Raw genomic sequence first — 14,708 nt, 5'->3', positions numbered from 1 at the left:
GTATGAAAATTTATTTCCAATAAGTTCGTACACATTCCTATTTAAATACATCAATGCGAGACGAAGAGATAAGATCAGAGCATGATAATGATTTAATAATTGAATTTTAATTCGACAATATATGAATTTTAAGTCAACAAAAATATCTATATAAAAAAAAAAAGAAATTTTAGTCTACTTAATAGTAGGATGCCTTTGAGATTATTGAGAAAAAAAAAACAGATGTTCGTAAAAATTCGTTTAGTCACTCTCCAAGCCTTTCGTAAAAGATCCGCGGGCAACTTTCGATGGTTAAAAATACGATAAACGCCCGCTCGAGGCCTCCGGCACGTTATCTGCGACGCGGCTAATTGATAACGCCGTCGAGATTAGCTTTGCTCAAGCCAATTTAAGTAGTCAGATGTGCAGATTAAGGGTGAGGTGCAGAAGAAATCGGCCGCTTCTACGTCGCGACCGCGCAAATTTACTGCGGCTTGGCATGAAAGCCGATCCCTCCTTCTCTCTTTCCTGTGCTTCTTCTTCCTTTTAGCATTTCTCCATTCACGTTCTTCCTTTACCTGGCTCTGTTCCTGCTCACTCATTCCCCTGTCTTTTTCTTTTTAATCTTTCTACCCACCCGTAAAATAAAGCAGAAGCATAGGCCAAAGATATGAGGATAAAACCGTTGCGTTCGCACTTATTCTCTTCCGTTTTCCTCTTTTTCTTTCCTTTGTTCATGTATATCGCTTCGATAGGTAAGAGGATCAGCAAAACGATAAAATAATCGATCGATATTTTCTCACTACGTCTCGTGAATATAAGAAATATCGATAATAAGAACAAAAGGAATGAACAAAAAGAAGAATAAACATGAGAGATAAAGACGGACTTACTTATTAGCGATTGTCGAGTGTCCCTCGGCATTATCGATGAAGAAGACAATAATGACACTCAGGCCAAAGAGAAAAAAAATCCCAATTTTCGGTTCTTAACGAGAACGAATGGTCCCTGTACAAAATTTGTCGAGGGCTCTTCTATCTTCGTAGGAAAAGCAAAGTACTCTTCTTAAAACGTTAACGTTCCTGCCTTTCTCCTAATACTTGATGGTACTTATGTATAAAGATTTCGAAATCAATTAAATATTAAATATATTGTAAAAGAGGAAAATTATTTAAACGTATTAACGAAAGTATGAACTGTAAACCTCATTGTATATTGTAATTCGTGGTATCGTAACTCTTCTCTTATATCAAAACGTGAACACAACCAAAAAAGTACACAACTAAAAAAATTATATTTTTAAAAAAGGAAAAAATTATTTTTCAACTTAATAAAAAATTATGAACTAATCCATTATATTGGCAAAAAGAATATATTTTTAAAAACATGATAAAATATCAATTTTACTTCACTATCCGTAAAAACCGCATTTTTTTTAGTTGTAATGATTTTGATACAAAATTATAAAAATATGGAAAAAGTGACAAAGCTAAAAATATCATCAACAATTTATATTTACCTTGATCAGTTAAAATGACAAAATTGAAAATAAAACAATTTTTTCTTCAAACTTGGTCACCAAAACTATATTAATTTTAAATGTTCTCTATACAAGATTCTCCTTTTAATTTACAAAAATAACACAAAATGTGTCAGTCTTGTAAAAGATATTATGATCTCTTTGAAAAACCTTAAAAATTCACAAATTTGAAAGATTGACTAAAGTTGATTTAATTTGATAGAATAATCTTTAATTTATTTCATGGTAATAACTCAAAAATTACATTTTTTGAATTGTATCACTTTTGAAGTAAGGAAATGATATCGTGTTCTATCGAACGACTCAAATAGTATCAAATAGACTTGCATAGACTACCCGAAGATATACTCAAAAAAGAATCTCAAGACACACAACGTACTTAAAAGTCTCTTGTATTTTCACCTATATATACTTTCTCATCAATAACGACGAAACAGGCTTTCGAATCGTAAATCGCGGGCGTGGATAACACGCGCTGTTCCAAGAACCAGTTCCTCGATCGTCGTTCTTTCTGATCATCGATGCCTGACGTACGCACAAACTGTCGAGAAATAAGGCTTCGAGTAAGGATGTAAATACGTGCATCTGCTGCACCGTCTTTTCGTCTCGAAGCGAGTTAAGTAACCGATATAAAAACTTATCGATTTTATGTCTTAATATGTGAGAAAGGCGGAGAGGAAGGTAACAGCGATCGTCGTTTCTCGAGCAAGAGAAAAAGAGACGGATCGAGATGCGTGAAAACGGAACGCCGCAGGCTGGCGAAGAGGAAATAAACGCCGGTAAAAAGTTAGCCGACGAGAAGGGCGAACCTGAATTCAGGAGAAAGAAACGGGAAGGGATCTACGGGCTATTATTAAAGTTTTTTCGCGTTAGCACCGTGTAACGTAACTAATTGATAATTAAATCGTGACCATTCGATTAGTTTAGCGCGTGCATAAACTTAGGAAAAGTCCGCGAGTAAAATTTAGATGATATCGATCGGAGAATTTTACGAGCGGTATGACTTAATTGTGTCTGCGTTCGCGTTTGCGTCTTTTAATCAATCAGAAAAGACCTGTTGACCAGCAGCTTCTTTCTGATTGGTCAAGAGACGCAAATGCCAATGCAGACACAATTATTTCCAATCGTTAGTGTGATACAGGCGTAATTCCTATCTGGACGAGTTTGCATTTCGATACACATTGATACATGGAAGAGACGAAAACGACGACGACGGCGATCAAAGTTCACGCCAAGGTGCAAGTAAAGGTGATAGTTCTGTATCCTGAGGGGAAAACTGAAGGGAAACTTTCTGATTCGATTTAACGTCACTTGCGGAACGGTAGTTGCGCGAATTCTAGCTTAAGCTAAAGAATGCAGATCGATTCGTTTCTTATCGTGACGATCATGAGTGTAGATTCTGCATAATTAGAAGATTTTACTAAGAAAGTTTCAAGCACTTTTGTTAAATCTGTTTCGACAGTTACAAAGACCGAATACAAAAATTAATACGACAGAGGAGCGTATTCTTATAAATGCAGATTATTGAATCAAAATAATCTTTCGAGCGCTACGGACGTTCCAGTAATGCGTACACATTCTTTTTATAAATTAATTTAATGATTATAATTAATTTAACTTGCTAATATATTTCGTGAGCGATAATATAACAGTGTATAAAAAAAAATCTAATTACGATACCGATATCTCTGAAATGCGATGATAAATTGTTTGCTGACGTTAAATTCAGAGATCGTCTCCGTAATAATTCAGCAAGCATCATAACATATGTACGTGCCATCGAAGAAACGTACACTTGGAAGCAATGCACGTCGCGACCGTGCGGGATCACGGAATGTACTTCTTCAGCCAAAACCAACCAGCCAACCCACACCTACGCACAACACTCTTCATCATGCGAAAGCACTCAGCTCGTACATCCAAAAACTCGGGGCTCTTAATCAATATCACCGTTGTGCATTACAGAACGCACGTCGCCGCTGCCCATATACGCAACTCTTAGCAGCACCCTCCTGAGTGCATCTACGAACTCGTCTCGTGACCTCGGAACAGCATGACCGATTTCAGCTACATCGTAACCCTCTTCTCCTTTCTCAAACGCCCGATATACTCCCCGACGTAATGTTCTAGTAATAACCATTAATTTATATGATTGGTTTACAAGCCACCGCGTACTAAGTGCAATCCGGCACGCCAGACTCAGGGAAGATAATTTCTCAGCACCTCTCCACCGCAAAATTCTTCGTTTCTACAAGGATGATACTTTCTCTTGTGAGAAAACGATCGTTTCGAGCCGCCAAATTTGGTTCGCTCGCGGAATCACTGATACAAACCGGCCGTCATTCGACCATTATGAAACAGCGAGCAAAACAACGGCTGGGATATGCAAATGCGGTGCTTGGTTCTGTTACGAATCAACGTGATCGCTTAATTAGCAAAGAGAGCCTGACTCCTCCTCCGCATTTCTTCCTTGTCCGCTCGTCCTCGCTTCTTGAAACCTGCTTGATATTTTCTGTCTTCCTCTGTATCGATATTTCTCTCTCTTTCTTATCTTCTATCCTCCAACTCTTTCCAATAGGATTCATACCGCCGAGTGCACTCTCCAGAAAAGCAAGCCGTTTTGATGCTCTTAACCGTCCATTTCACTGGCAATCCGGATATTACGAAACGTTTCAAAAGATCTTTAGAAAGATGTCGTCAAGATCACCGTATAGATGAGCTTCTGTACTATCATACTAGCGACAATGTCATCTGAATGTAATGTAGAAATACGTAATGTTTGTCTCCAATAACAATTAACATATTAATTATATATACATTTTTTCTTATTGTAATTATGTAATTGAATTTTCTCGTCTAACAACGACGTTTAGATGAAAAGTTGTATGGTTTTGTGTACGGCACAATAAAATCAGCAGCAAATATTAAATATTATAAAGTAAATAACGACAAGCACGCAGGGTAAAAAGTCCATTCAATCGCAATATTAAATCTTTAGCAGTGCTGCAATATAACGTAGTTCAACACGGTATAATAAAATCTCTAGAAATATTTGATATTTAAAAACAAATAGAGTAACATGCTGGAAAAGAATCCCATTGAGCGACAATTTTATGCGCTCTCGTTTGACGCCGTCACATCTCGTAGTTTAATATAATATAATAAAATCAGTAAAAAATATTTAATATATTCGAAAGAGAGGAACGAAAAATACTGGACAAATTGACGCGTCCGATGTGATATGTAGTATGTATTAAAATTTCGTACATGCAGCAATCTAGGCATCAGAGAATTGTATCAACGCGTTGTAGCTACGTAGTAAATTCTATAGAATGTATTAATATTTAATTACAAAGATCACACACACAAAGCGAGCACGCTCGACGAAAATTAATGTGAATGGATGCACGAGTAAATACTTTCACACGGTTCAAAGTTTATTATTCTTGTCGACATTATAGAATAAATATACTCTTATTCGTTAACAAGGAAGCCGTCGAAACTCTCTAAAAAATAAAACACGTCTATCTAAAATACGTCGACGTGATTGAGATAGGCTTAATTTAAAAATGTAGAGTTAAATGTAGTATTAAAAAAATTTTAATTATAATATTAGTTATAATAATATTAAAAATATTAATAAGATCCAAATGTTTTTTATATGTGTATCTCAAAATTTAGGGAGTAAAACAATCCCTTGAAAATAACGGATATTTTTAACAAATATCTTCAAAACTATGAGCTATAAGGTAATAAAAAAAAATGCTTTATACAAAAGAGTTTTATGATATTTTATACTTTTTATAACAGTGGGCTTGTATTTATATTTCCCGAAAATATCAAATTTTTAAATTTACCCCAGAGAATATTTCAATCTCTGAATCTTAAGATAAGCACATAAAAAAACAAAAAAACAAAAAATCTAATATTTTTTATAATAATGCATTTTAATGACAGGCATTTTAATAATAGATCTGAACACATTAATAATAGAGATAACTCGACGAAACGGATAGTCAGTATTTTTTGATCTATAACACATCCAAATGTCCATATATTAAAATTGGTATAAAACAGTTCCTTTGTAAGTTAGGAAAACATTTTCACTTTCACAGATCAGGTTTTTCCGTTCGACACGCATGTGAAATCCGACTACCTGCGATTCTGCATCATCGCTTCGCTCCCAAGTTATCCTTCCAGCTAATCAATCTCTTTCTCATCCTTTCCATAATCAGTTACGTACTTGCTCCCTTCGACAGGGTGAGACACTTTATTACCGCATCTGCCGGATGCGTATTACGGAAACTTATTCAAAGGTATCGAAGATATTGCCAATGTGAGATATACATAGCGCTTCCGTGAAAGCGGCCGTCTTCGGGGTTCACTTTGGGAAGCGTATCGTTGGATCAAGAGGAAGGATGAAATAAGCGGGGACAGGAGGTTAGAGCGAGAGAACCCCCGACTGGGCAGCTTGCGAGGTACGCGAGGATAAGTCGCGGATCGGAGTGATAAACGACTCCGGCGTTATTAATTGCGGCCTCCATTAACTGATGAGTCTCCCTACCTGCATCCATCCTACTCGCTCGGAGTCGTTTTGTTTGCCCTTCCTCCGTTCCTTCTTCCTCCGTCGCATACTCACGATGCGGGAGACGCGTAAGACGAAGTCAAAGCGAGAAATCCTTCGCGCGGGAGAGGCAAATGATCCGCGAGGAGGACGGCTGTGTGCCCGCTGCGGGGAAAGCCATGATGCTTTGCAAATGAGCCGAGGGTAGCTTCCTGATTTTTACAAGGTCCGTTAATGAATCGCTCGTGCGTCCTTCGGCGCGAACGCGCGGGCTCGATTTATCGTCTCGCGTTCGTTGTAAGCGCGAGTCGGCTCGGCTCGGCTCGATGCGGCGCGGCGCGGCGCAGCGCAGCGCAGTGCGTTGGCTCGATGGTGAATGAGAAATCGGTATCGCGTGATAACCGTGTCCAACGCTCCGATAATGCATATATTATTGTCGGTGAGTTCTTATACTTGGACGGAGGAAGCGTGCGAAAGCTGCCTCGCCGATGCACAAAGACGACGACGGAATTTAATAACATACAATGAATATATCCATTACGTCGTTATATCCTTCATTCATTAACCTACAACAGCATAACGAATCTCTGGCGGATCTCGGAGGAATTTCACAATCACATACTCCCTCTCTCCCTCTCCCTGTCTCTTTCTCTCTCTCTATCTTTGTGACGCGAGTTTTATTTTTCTCTTGCAATAAGTACGTTTTTTCAATTAGAACGCAACAAAGGAAGGAAAAGGTAATCATAGCCGCTATATTACGTGTCGCAAGCTCGACGGGCGCATCCTGCTCAATAATCGCAAGTCATATCACCGGTTTTTTTTTTTTTTTTTTTTTTAATGAAAGATGGGTTAGTTATGATTCTTTTGGAAGAATATCATAAATGATTCTGCGAGCTCCGTACTCATACTTACTTTGTTGCGAATGAAAACCGGATGGATTTTTACGCTGTTCTTCTAATTAATTGCAGCGTGACCAATGTAAAAGTACCTATCGCTGTTGACGGCAGCATGGCGACGAAGGAGAATCGTAAACCGCGGAGGAGGATCATTATTACTATTGGCGAAAGTACGACCGCGGTTTTAACTCGAGAAGGACTCATTATTACTATTACGAGTACATGAATAATTCCTACTAATTTTTACATCTATACGTAGCGTTTTATTACGGCATAGCTGTCAGCCACCGGACAATCGTCTATATTTAAAAACACACGCCTGTCTGTTTCAAAGCTGCATTTCTTAGTGGCCAATGCCATCTATTATGAACGGGTAATTTCCTCTTGGAAAAATACCAGTGATGGAGAATTGTCCTGTTTATATTTTCAGTCAAGCCGCTTTACGCCATAATTGCCTCTTAAAAATGTACACGACAGCAACATGTCAAACAATTTTAAAGCAAGGCACAAACTTTTTTCGAACGTATATGAATAATCTATTATATCCAATACTCCTACTTCCGTTCATTGTCAAACTGTGAAACTCTATATAAGTAGAATAGCTTAAAGAAATTTTTATTAGTTTCAGAAATTTTATTTTCAAAATAAATTATTCTTTTATCCTTCGTTATGTTTATCCGTAATACTATCTTCAGTGAAAAAAGAACAAATAAATTGATAAAAATAAATAAAGAATACAAACTGAAGAGATGAATTGCAGCGAGTTTTACTTAAAGATTTAGCCATAACGTTATCCATAAACATGTTTTACAAAACGATTCGTCCTGAATGACAATACCGATTATTGAATAGCAAGCATTTTATTTATTCGCTCCCATTCAGCGATTCAATCTGAGCTATATCCGACGATACTGCATTCACCGTGTCGTATTTCATATATCCGACGCAATTAATCCAAGTGCATCACAAATACACTGCAAGACGAAATGCTTGCCTGAATAATGCCGTGTGTAAAAGATTAAGCCGGACATTTGGAACGCATTAAAGCTGCACCGAGCGAAGTACGATGTGCAACTTCGATGTATCGCTATTTTACCAATCGAAAGCCGGATCGTCCGAGTCAATTAGGGTCATGGTCTTTTCGATCGAACATCATCGTCGATTACGCCTCTGACAAGTGGAGCGCAAAAAATCGCCAGAAATTACCGAAACGCTTTCTCCATCGCGGATCGTCCAGAACTGTGATAAAAGAACGCACAAAGACAAAGGGTGGAAGTATAAAAGAAGAGCGTAGGAGGCAAGAGAAGTACGAAAACAAAGAGCAATCGTAACGATGGTAATCTCTGCGGTTGACGTACAATTACCGTCATCAGGGCGCCTAGGAAAATAACCAATTTCAGAAGTGTTTATTGCAGGTTGCAGCGTGCTTCATTATTCGCGCCGTTAATGAGGAGGAACGAAGGCGAGATCTCGCGAAAGACTCCCTTGTATTTTTTAATTTTAATTGTAGCAACTTGTCGTTGCATTCCGGCGTACGGCTCGGAATATTATCAAAGACGACCACGAGAAACTATAACGTCGAGACGATACAACAAAGTATACTATATATCGTACGAGAGAAGAATAAATTGATCAAAATATTTATATGATATATCCTCATTTTCTTGAACTGTTATATATTATATAAGAAATGTCAAATATCGCGCTTATCAATAATCTCGTGATATTCCATTGTGTTCATTCTCTCAATTCAATGCGGCCCAATCTGATTTCGAAAGAAAGTTGGCTCGCGAATAAACTCATTCCTAGATAAAAGTCATGGACTGCGGCATTTGCTGGTCCGCGAATGAATAAAGTTTTCATAAAGTTATGAACCAAATGCTTTTTCAATTATCCAATTTGTTTCCGTGCCTCCGTATTTCTCAGAGTTGTGGCAAAAACATTACTATCTTATTATCGAAGGCCAGGTAACCGTCTATTATCTTCTTCTCCGAAGTGACTTTGTTTCTTACTAATCCACAGAAGTCAAACCGCAGGAAATTCCGCAGGTGTCGTTCGTGACGCGTTACTCTTTGATCGTTTACACTTCTCCCACCTTCCTCTCGATTCAGCGACACCTGGAACTTTCAAGCAAGATTCGTTCTTCGCTGTTGTACTTCTTCGCCGCGATCACGTTTGAGCGATTTAAAACTTTTGTTTGCACTCCTCGCACGTTGAGACCGAAAACTTTCACACGCGAGCGTGATTTAATTCCTATTGGTATACTATCGAATTTTACCATTAAAAAAAAATAGTGACCAAGTATTCTTTACAATCGTACTCTTTTAATGAAAGTTTATAATTAATTATACAATATAATTAAAATACAATAATTGAACAAATTTCAAAAATATACAATTACCCCGAGTCAAAATTTTTCTCCTACTTTGAACCTTAGTTTTAGGACGTATATAGACTCTAAAGACGTATGTAGACTCTAGAGATTTATAATAGGTTCTAATCTATGAATTCAACTCCTACGTTGAGCCTGTGAATGGCAATTATTGCAAGATTTCCTATTTTTAAATTCAAAAGAAGTTTTCTAAATAGAAGCTTATAGATTAAGTAATATTAAAAGAAACCCTATTTATTGTACAAATATCAAAACAGGTATATAAGGTATAATTGAGGTTGAAAGAGGTTCAAAGTAGAACTAAAATTTCGATAATAGATGCTACATTAGAAATGTGCATAAATATAAAATTTGTAAGGTATCTTTTTGCAATCTTTCGTCATCAAGTCACGTTTTTGCATCAGTAACTCGAACTGATCGTAGCCTCTGGCGCATTACAGACGTTCAGTCAGTATCCCTTCGTCAGCATCGTGCAACTCCCCTGGATAACTGTTCGAAGGTCGCTCGATAAGTTCCCTTGCCGGTGCATTCGGTGAGTGGGTATAAATTATTTTGCCGGGAAATGATCTCGCGGTGGCGTGGCGCGGCCACGGGGGTGAAGAGGCGGAATAAGGTTAAAGGAAATAAAAAGAGCGGAGCGAGTACCGGGAATTCAACACCGGTTGGCCGCCAGAGGCAGGAACAGACGATCCAGGAGTGGCAGGAGATGGAGTGTGAAACATCGGCCCATCCTTCCTGCCCTTCCTGTACGGTCTACGATGTTGGAGCTATCGCTTCGCGCACGGTATCGCTTCGCTAAATCGTGTATCGGGTGTTTGAGGTTCGTACTGCGGAATCCGTTTCTTCGCTGAGAGAGCAGGTTAAACTGTTTCGAGAAATGTGCGATACCAATCGAATGCCAGCGATTACATTGCCGCAACGTATAGCGCTTCCCGTTTACGGGATAAACCTCGAAACTGAGTAAACAAATTAAAATGTTCTATCAATTATGCATCGTTTAATTATACACTGTGTCACAACGAGTGAAAATAAAACAAAATAATTTTCCTTCGTCAACGCGACAATATATACATATATTCTAAATGTATGTTGACAATATTCGATAATGTTGTAACGCGCTGCAACAATAATTCTCGCTGAATCATATCATAACCATACTTCCCGTATTTTCTAACGTAATTTAATTTCCTGCATTTGTTTCATTTTATCGGGATCACCGTAATTCCAGATACAGATGTTTCTTCACTCGAGAGACTAACAGAGGAAAAATAATCCCATCATGTCTCACCATAACGAAAACTCTAACTCTAACCCCGCCGAGCCTGATAATGGACCGATCGTCGTCATGAATCTTTCTTTATGGTCTCCGAACTTCTCGAGTACGGTATATAATGCACTACGGTATGCTCGTGGACGGGCATTCGCAGCGACTCAGCTGCACGTGTGTCTGTGAATTCGAATACGTGCATGCATGTTGCGAGTAAGACAGAGAAAGGAGATAGGGGGGGAGAGGAGGGGGAGGATAAGTTACATATTGTAGATACGGGAATACATAGGATAATGTATACCAACCATATCGGTACCTACTGCCCTACTATGTAGGCCACGTGCACTCGTGGCCCATGCATCTTCGATAAATACTTTCAGAACCTTTAGAAGGTAGCAAAGCGTACATAAAGTAAAAATTTTTTCCCGTGACAGCAAGTCGCCAGCGTGTTGGTCCGCGCGCGGATTTCGTGCCATTTGCCAATGTGACACGATGATTTTAGTAATGTAAAAAAATTCGAACGATAATGAAAGGACCGGTCGGTTATTTTCGGGGCCATATAATAGCGGGCCAAGTAATAATAGCGCTCATTAATTAAACCTCAATAAAACGATTCCACGGATTCTCTCCCTTGCTCTTTTGGAAATTTATAAATGCGTTAACGGCCATGTATATTTATAGGTTGAATCCGGCAATAACTAACTGATCGTGCGAGTCCTACGCGCTTTTGCTTCATCGGGCATCCATTCGGAAGGTAATACATCGAGGGAGCGTAAAATACAAATTTTTTTTTCAACGAGCCAGCCATGCGTCAAGATTAAGTATTAACTTAGTGCGTACAGTGCATAACGATGCAATACAAAATAAACGGTGTAGCAAATAAAATGTCGCGAGAACTCATTCCATAATTCCGTTTTGGAAGACTTTTTTCTAAAAAAATGTAAATAAATATTTACCACAGAAGCACGGCTCTCGTTTTGCACGCAATTATTTGAATATCATCCACATCAATTATTTGTAAATAATGTGATTACGTAATTGTTTAGTCAAAATCGCGACCAGTTCCCAATTTAAGTAATGCTATAATCACTTATTATTAGCGAGCGATATCACAATTTGCAATTATATCATTAATGAAATAAAATTCGTGATTGATGCAAGAAGCAATTCCTACGCCTATACATTAACCGAAGGTATTCTTTGCGCCATTCTGTAACGCTTGGCAAGACGATTATTAAGCATGCTGCTGAGAAGGCTGCGTACCAGGATATTATGCTCGATGCACTAATAACCGCAATTAGTTAACATTCGATTCGCTCAGTCTTTCGTCCGTGCAAGTTTATTAACAAATTAACGACTATGTGCACCGACTCGCGCTCGAAAGGTTGCTTTTGAGACCGTGCGATTTATGTACCAATTAAAAGCGGTGGCATGTATACCAGCGCAAGTACACGCTTTACATCATGACAAGTTTTAATGGCAGCAACCACCGTCAAGATCGCGTTTTCGGTTTGCTTCCGAAAGGTGAGAGCATCTTCTTTTCTCTACACTCGCTTATCTTACGACTACTATCGAACACTTTGCCACGAGAGAACACAACAAACATCATTGTGCATTGTTATCTGTAGTGTAGGTACATCTATAATATCAAATTTAACTTGGATCATCACTGCCCCTATATTTAATATATCCACTGAAAGAAAAGATTGGCTGAATATGGCATAGCGTTTTTAATTGATTGCAGCAGTTAATTTTTAATTGCGTTAGCTTATCGAAATTCTATTCTAACATTGCAGATAGGCTAATACAAAAATTAATTGCTGCAATCAAAAATGCTTACTGCTGCAGCCAATTAAAAAATGCTATGCCATTTTACCATTTAATTTGCTGCAGCAACCAATTTTTTTTCTCGGTGACGTTATTTTATACTGAAACAGTGGATAAATTTGACACTATAGATTTAACAGTCTGTCACTCGGAAGTGAAAAAACGAGTGTCCCGTAATCGTACATGAAATACCGATTGACTGGAAGCCGCGAAGCGACATTCTCTTTCCTGTTCCGAGGCATCGAACGTACTCTCGTACGACGAAAGGCGCTGAGCAAAAAGGATCTCCCAGAGGAGCAATTCTCGAATCGACGCATACAACAACGCATCCCGGGTTATAAGGTCGGTCGACAGCGACGGTACAATCACTGGAATGTCCGATAATAATTCAATAGCCAGTTATTTATCGGTAATTCGGTGGTCGTTCCAATATCGCCAGGTGGGCGACCTGGCGCAGAGGATCACGTGGAGAAAAGAGAGAGAGGCAAGAGTAAGAGAAGAGAGACCGAGAGAAAGAGAATCTCGTAGAGAGAAATCGAGAAATGTGGGACAGGGGGTGCCATTAATTTGGCAACCGTTGTTCGACTCGCCCACTAGGATCCCTCTCTTCGTCCCTGTTCACTCTTTTGCGGACCTTAGCCTACGTCCGAATTCCTCGGCTAACGTCGAAACTACACATGGCGCAATAAGTCTGTTTCTCCCGTCAATTCTTCCCTCTCCCATTAGCTCTCTCCTCTCCTATATCCGCGTACCCGCGCGTGCACGTACACTTTTGTTCCATTCCGTTTTTCCCCTCCGATTTTTCTTCACCCCGCGAAATTCCTTTCACTTCGAACTTTTTTCCCTTTTCTCTTCGCCATTCCCATTCTTTGAGTTCTTATTGCTTCTATCAACGCGCCCTGCTTGATTTATACATCTATATTCCGTTCTGCTGCGATGAAGAAGGGATGAAGGAGGGAAGGAAGAAGTAAACAGACGTGTAAAGCGTAATCACACGACGAACCCACCTTAACGACCTTAGTGACATAGATAACCGTCTCCGATAAGTAAACGCAATATCATCCATATATCGCGTCATGTATTGTATCGGAGAGATATTAAATGCGTAAAAGTGGATATCATATTTACCAAGATATACGGTGGAAAGCTTCTCAAGAATCGCATCTTATACATGCGTTGAATTGAATCACGATCATAATCGTATCTGGTATCAAAACATTGTAAGAAAAAGTGAGATAAACTTTACCTTCAGGATATCGAAACGCAAATCGAAACGATATATCAAACTTGAAACCTGATAGGATGATATACTCGAAATAAATTGGTAACATTGGTACTCACCTAAAACAGAAAAAGTAATATCATGGTTAGAAGGGCAATATGAAACGAAAAAATGCAATTTCTACATATTGGACTCTTACATTTTTAAAATACTGATATGTAATGCGAAATTTAACTATCTACTCTTTCTAATTGCGAAGAATACTCTTTCTAATTGCAAAACCATGTATGAATAAATATGTAACACATAATTAATTATCAAAATTCTTGTAAAGTGCTTTTAACCGTTGTTTTAACAATATAAGATATGGATCATCGTGATATGAATATTCGAAGAATGATTAGTTGATTGAAAAATATTGTCGTCTCATTTAAAAAAAAAAAAATAAAATAAATTTCTTTTTACAATCGAGAGAAATTTTTGAAAATATATTTAGCGAGTTTACATATGTATGTCTCGTGACAAAGTCGGGGTGCGAACATCTGTTATAATTTTTATCTGGAACCCGTATAATCGTAGTAACGCAGGCTGAAGGTAGACAGTACATTGTGCGCGCTCGAGAGTCCCATCGTCCGATTCGTGAACCCCGAGATTAAACCTAGTCGACAAGAGAAACTGGAGTGCGCGTTACTTTCCGTTCATACACCCTGTTATCTTTTTTCTCTTTTTTTATATAGCTCACCGCTACCGCTCACTACGAGCCGACGTTTCGCGTGGCTTTACGCGTTAATCCCTTAAGCGCGATCGTCGTGTAAATCCAAAGAGCTTCAGGATCGGATTAATACCAAGGCAAATATGAGTTGTTAAATACGCTATGCATTGCGATGATAAACTACTATTCATGTTCAATAAACGTCACACGATATGGGAATAACTTGAAAACTGTATTTGTAACGTGAATAACCTGCTGCATTCTTGCTGGGTTCTCCTCGATAGATTCGATCTACCTATATTCTTATTC

The 14,708-nt window shown here is 38.5% G+C and overlaps 1 long non-coding RNA gene across 6 annotated transcripts in view; it reads right to left on the bottom strand.

Annotated features, from left to right (window-relative positions):
• The window catches only part of LOC147909261 (uncharacterized), a 417,661-nt gene that overhangs the window by 286,933 nt on the left and 116,020 nt on the right, over positions 1-14,708 (bottom strand). Inside the window, exon 3 of one of the 6 annotated variants that reach the window (XR_015545487.1) lies at positions 6,898-13,806. The exons of the other annotated variants lie outside the window; for them this stretch is intronic. This is a non-coding gene — a long non-coding RNA (uncharacterized LOC147909261). Of the gene's footprint in view, positions 1-6,897; positions 13,807-14,708 lie in introns of those variants that run through there. 6 annotated transcript variants of the gene reach the window in all.

This window comes from Acromyrmex echinatior, chromosome 6, assembly GCF_024713525.1.
Source record: "Acromyrmex echinatior isolate Ae372 chromosome 6, ASM2471352v2, whole genome shotgun sequence".
NCBI classification, from domain to species: domain Eukaryota; kingdom Metazoa; phylum Arthropoda; class Insecta; order Hymenoptera; family Formicidae; genus Acromyrmex; species Acromyrmex echinatior.
The sequence above is the reverse complement of the archived record's forward strand: the minus strand, read 5'-3'. Positions and strand labels throughout refer to the sequence as shown.